General features: G+C 50.2%; 1 long non-coding RNA gene across 2 annotated transcripts in view; it reads left to right on the top strand.

Moving 5' to 3' along the window:
• The window catches only part of LOC110345966 (uncharacterized), a 67280-nt gene that overhangs the window by 27085 nt on the left and 34290 nt on the right, over positions 1-5905 (top strand). For both annotated transcript variants that reach the window (XR_015444108.1, XR_002389678.2), the window contains exon 2: positions 3855-4031. This is a non-coding gene — a long non-coding RNA (uncharacterized LOC110345966). The remainder of the gene's footprint in view (positions 1-3854; positions 4032-5905) is intronic.

Below are 5905 nucleotides of genomic sequence, written 5' to 3'. Positions count from 1 at the left end.
TGATTATTGTGATAATTTTAAAATTGGTATGAGTAGTAATTTGGGCAGTAATTATTCAAATTCAAGCAACTAGATTCAGTTCATAAATAGACTATTCATTTTATTTGTCAATAAAAGTGATCTGTTTGTACCACCATCTGTTTGTACCACTTATACCAGTGGTATAAGCTGCCCGATGGGACAGTCATGCATGTACTATGTGGTTCAAGCCAGCAAGAACATGTTAAAGTAAATCTCTCTGGCAATAATCAATCATGTCATTTTTTTTCCTCAAAACCTCCCAGTAATTTGAGAGAAAAGCCAAGGTCTACATGCCTCCCTTTGATGGCTTTCAGTCCCACGCAGACCTCCTTGGGGCTCTACAAACATGTTAGGTGCACTCCTGCCTGCCTCTCACCCTTTGCACTGACTATTCCTGCTGCCTAGATTCTCTTCCCCTACGTGTTACATGGCTCAGTCCTCACTTCCTTCTGATCTTTGATCAAGTCCTGCCTCAGGAGATCCACTGCAGTCATCTCATCGAATAGCTGCTGTTCCTGACCCAAGCTGTCCTTACCTTTTTCTTAGCTGTATTCTTGTCCACTGCTCTTGTCATTCTCTGACATGTTATGCTCATTCCTTCCTGTCTGCAGCAGAGAGGGGTAGGAAGAGTCTGGTTGGTTTCTGGGTCCCCTTGACTGAGCCACAGGGAGACACTGAGATGGCCTTTGGCCCCTTGGCCCAGCACAGGCTTTGATGGCTTTGACAGTCAGATTTGACAATTGGATTACATTCTTGAGAAGCTCCTGCCTGGTGGCCCCAAACATTCTCCATATGAGGTTTTACTAGTCTTTGATATGCAAGGGGGTGGCCCATCGCATGGGGAGAGTTTGGTGGAGTCACCATGCTCCCCTGCCCAGGCCACACCAGATGGTCCCTCTTTCCCCTGTGTCCCTGAGCAAACAAGACCACTCCTGGTGGAGGGTGGTGAGTGGCAGAGGACATGGGCTCTGCTCCAGCCTCTCATGCCAAGCCTGACCCCAGGAACCTCTGCATCTCCTAGGCCAAGAGCAGGCAGTTCCCAGGCTGACTGCAGCCTCCGTTCCTGCTCTTGCTGCTGCTCAGAGCCCTGCCCCACTTGTCCAGCAGCATTTAGCTGCCAAGCCTGTGCTCATCCAGGGCCTAAGTGAACTCTCTCCCCTCTGGGCTGGAATTTGACCCCTCACAATGGTGACTGGCTTATTATGTCCCTTTCACCTACTGCGCGTGGAACCTCAGTATCCCAGCCTCACACAGCTATGCTGACAGCACCAAGCTGGCAGTGGTAGGGACAAAGCACACATCCTGCAGGACTGGGCATTAGTCATCAGCCCCGCACCAGAGAGCTCCCTGCTTTAGAGCATAAAAATCTGGGGCCTTGCCGGTGAGATTCAGGCCACAAGGCTGCTGAGCCCAGTTCTGCTGCGTCACAATGGTCCACTTAGTGTGGGCTGCCTTGCCCTCTGTGGGTGCAGCGCCCTCTCCAGGCCTCCCTACTAGGAGCTGGGTGCTGGCACTAGCTCCTGAGCTCTTGTGGTTAATGAGGGAAAGAGAAGTGTGGGGGAGGGCTCGCCTGTTCTCCAGGCAGCAGAGAAGCTGCCTGGCCTAGAGGGCTGTGCTTCCCCAGAGCTGAGGGGAGTGCTCAGATGCTTGCGAGAACACAGGGAGCAAGCCCTGGTGACAGCTGTGGAAAGTTATTCTCACTGTCAGGAAAGAGGCTTTAAACCATGGATTGGTTCCAATTCTTTATTTTTAAATCCCCCAGCTGGCTAAAGGCTTAGAAGGAAAGATGTGACAGTCATTTGCAATGTGTCCTAGATAGGCTGTCACTCAGGTTCCAGGCAAGTCTAATAGGGCCGGGCTGGTGGTAACAAAAAAAATGTGAGGCCCCTCGGCAATTCCCCTAGGCTTCACTGGGCTGCCTTGTGACAGTTCTGTGGGAGCTGTGGGCTGGCAGGCAGTGTAGTTGGTTATCCCTGCATGGCAGTGTGTTCCAGCCACCATGGCTCAGTGGCTATGCTTCCACCCAAAAAGAGAGCATGCAACATCCCTGCCTTGGGCTGGGTGGCACCAGGACAACTTCCTTGTGCCTGAGGGTGTGCTGCTGTGTCTCTTTATTCCTGTCACAGAGGCTCCCTCTGCCCTGTTACCCTCCAGGACACATACCTGGGGGCAGTAGGAATTTTGCTGGACAAAGGAATAAAAACTGACACTCTTGGCTAGGGTGGACACTTAAGTTTGGATGCTCGGCCTCTGAGTCCTCTTCTTGTATCTGGGGGGGTCGCCATATTGTAAAGCTGACCCCTCCGCTGTAGACAGTGGGACTCTTTGGTGCCAGCTTTTCTGATCTCTTCTGCTAAAGGCGTCCCCCTCAGCTGATGCAGCACACCTTCCTGAGACTGGCATTGGAAGCTAGTGAGAGGTGGCAGCCCTATCTCCAGTTTCCAGAAGAGCCCTGGTGGCAGTGCCCAGCATTGAGAATATCTGTGGCACAAGCCCCAGCATGTAAGCCTGGCCTGGGAACCCTGGGGAGTGATTGGCTGGGGAAAGGGGTCAGGATCCCGGCTAGGGAGCTCTAAACCTGGCGGCATGTGACTTATCCAACCTTCTGTAAGAAATGTTTCCTATTTAACCTAGCCAAAGTTGGTTTCAGTTATTTGCAAATAAGAACTTGAACAGAGTAGCAAAGGGTGACACTAAGACCATCAGAGGGTAGAGCTAGGCAAGTCCATTCTAGGTTTATATATGGAAAGCTCTTTCAGAAAAGGAGACATGGAAGCTATGTGCCCATTGCAGATGTAGCTTGCTCCATGGGGACAACCCAAAGCCATAGCCTTTGCAAAGCCTGCCACAACAGCTGCACCAGCTGGAGGTGGAAGGCTCTAGGAGCCACGTGCTGAGAGGCCAAAGCTGCACCGGGTTTAGGATTTTGATGGGAACATCTCATAAGCCATTGTGAGGGATGTTTACCTCAGCAGCCTGCTGAGTGTCCTTTCTCAGAGGTCTTTGTAAACAAGCAGGGTGTTGTCCTCATCTGCCCGCCTGCCAGTCTACATTTTTATGCGCATAGCAATGCCTTGGGCACCCAGTAATGCTTTCAGATTCATTCTTTCAGAATAGTTTACATATTGCAGTGAGGCAAGGGAACAAATCACATGCCTTCAGAGTTCACTGGTTTCAATTATTCTGGCCTTTAGAAGGTATTTTTGGCAAAATTGCACATATGTTCCTTTAAAACAACAAAAAAAAACACTTGGTAGTTTTCTGATGGAAAATTTCCATCTCCCAAAGCATCAAACATGTATTACAGTATATTACTTGCAGTTTCTGGTCTCATTCCTCAGAGGGTTCTCTCAGGAACTCAAGGCCTTGACTTTTCCTAAGTGGCTTTCTGAGGCAGACAAGGGCACTGGGCTCTAAGAGGTAACAGTGCTGCTGCCACCTCTCACTCTCACAGAAAAAACTATCAGTGGCCACGTCTGGGAGAACAGAAGGCATTCTGGGAACATGATGCTCTCTCATTCTACAAAGTGCAGAGCTGTACAGAGCAGATGGCAGGGACTTCAGAAATGTAAGAGTCACCTTGAAAAATAATGGTGCAAAGAGAGGGATGGGAAGCTTTTTTACCCTTTGACAATAAGGAAGCAGAAGAGACAAAAGCTATTTGCCAGACTCATGTGTAAGTCAATAGAACTGAGATGATTGTGCTGTAATTTATATCAAGGGAGGCCAAGCCTCCTGTCATCTTGGCCAGAAATAAATGGCATCAGTCAGCTGACAAACTGTTTCTCTTGCCTCTTGATCTTCTGACATTTTTTCTTCCTTTTTTAATGCAGGGTCCATTTACCCCACCTTCCGTCACCATGCCTCCGAAGAGTGGTGGACCCTGTGACAGGCCTCCTGGAAGATTTTCATCCTGTAAGACACTGCCTACAACAGAGCGAGCCTCCATTCCCATTTGGCCAGCCCAGGGTGCCATAGGCACATCTGGTCACCCCAAGTGGCAGAGGCAGGTGAGATCATACATGTTTAGTCCTGTGCCAGTGTGTAGTAGGCCCTTGCTTTTTTGCAGATGGGCAAAATGAAGCACACAGAGGTTGATGCATTTGCTCTAGGATCATGGAAGTGACAGTGTCGTGGCGGGATGATGAACTCATCTTGGGTGGCAGCCAGGGAGAGTGGGGGCAGGGAGTTGCTTTTCAGCTGAAGATGTTGAGAGGCATGCTAGTTCCTGGCTACACAGGATTGTCCTTTGAAACAAAACATTCTGAACCCCAGCCCAAGCAGTCAGGCCGGGTTTTTGGCTCTGTGTGGGCGATAGAAAAAACCCTCCCTCCCGTGGCTCCTGGGGGTGGGGAGGAGCCAGCCCAGACATGAGGCTCCAGGGGCTGCCAGGTTCACTGGCATCCATTGTAGAAACCGAGTCCCCCAGGCAAGGCTAGTGTCAGGCTAGTCCCTCCCATCCTCCTCTAAAGTCTGCTCCTCCCCTTGGCTGCTCGGCTGCTTGCTGAAGGGGTCCAGCCTCAGATGCCTGTCTTCCTTTGAAGCTGACACCTTGATGCCTGTGGAAATGCAGTCCTATTTCAGGACTTCATTTTAAAGCGGTTTCAAAGAGTGACTCGAAGGCTCATTGAACCACTTATTATGGCTCTTCTCCTGCCTGCATCTCACTGGGTGAGCCCAAACCCAGCAGCCATGCTGGTCACCGTCTCTGTCACCAGCAGGCAGGTGACGGTTCTGAATTAGCACCTGGCTGTTTCGAGGGCTCTAACTCTTCTGGAGCTGACTAGGAACAGGCAACTGCACACCTTGTACCTTTCCTACATTATCTGTGTTTGAAATGGTCCACCTGGGAGTCTGTTGGATGGGTTACATGACTCTGACTCTCACTGATGCCAAGCATGTCTTAAAGACATCAAAAAACAAAACAAATTGTGAAAAAGACAAGGATGCCGGGTGTGGTGGCGCACACCTGTAATCCCAGCACTCGGAAGGCTGAGGCAGGAGGATCACAAGTTTGAGGCCAGCCTGGGCTACACAGTGAGTTCAAGTCAGTCTGAACTGCACAGTGAGACTTTGTCTCAAAAAAAGAAAGAAAGAAAGAAAGAAAGAAAGAAAGAAAAAAGAAAGACAGACAGACAAGGAACCTGGGATAGTATGACCTGTGGAGCCTCAAGCAAATGGCAGCACACAGCCTGTTCAGTGGCTGTTGCCTTCTATCTACCTCCAGTGCCCCTGGAAGAAATGGAAACTAAACCATGAAGGCCCACAGGAGCGGTGCCTGCCACGCCTAGACTTTTGTTGACTCCATGGCCTCTCCCAGGAGCAAGCACCAAGTATCCAACTTGGCCTGAAGAGAGACTCTGGACCAGGAGGAAGTCAGGAGCGTGAGGCCGCCTTCTTTCCTCTGCTTTGAGAATGACCACCATCCTGCACCTGGACTCTGAGGGGCACTGGGCCCTGCTGTGTCCCCTCCAAAGCAGATACAGCCTTGTCCTCCCTTCTCCTCCTTCATAAAAAGTTCAAGGAATGGATCTAGTAGCCTCGTTTCCATTTCAGAGGCAGAGTCACTGTGAATCTAACCCATCATTTTCAACTAGAGAGTGTACCATTTGGCTACCAGGTGACTGTCAAGGTACGGAAACTGTTCTCTCTCTTATTTATCCACCTCCCCACTTCCCCACAGGAAGACAAAGCCTGAAGAGAAACTCTACTCACCAGGACACTGGCAAAAGATTTGCCAGACTCTGTCATGCCTGTCTTCTCTGCAGTCAGTGCCTGAAACCAACTGAGCTGAGAGCACGAGGATGCAGCACTTCTGAGAAAGAGGTTGAGGTTCCCAGCCTGGCTCTGTTTTAGAGGGAAGCATTGTTTCTGCAGGAACACA

The sequence above is a fragment of the Heterocephalus glaber genome, unplaced genomic scaffold (genome assembly GCF_053883595.1).
Source record: "Heterocephalus glaber isolate CG9 unplaced genomic scaffold, H.glaber_assembly_v1.0 deba00001594, whole genome shotgun sequence".
NCBI lineage: Eukaryota > Metazoa > Chordata > Mammalia > Rodentia > Bathyergidae > Heterocephalus > Heterocephalus glaber.
The sequence above is the reverse complement of the archived record's forward strand: the minus strand, read 5'-3'. Positions and strand labels throughout refer to the sequence as shown.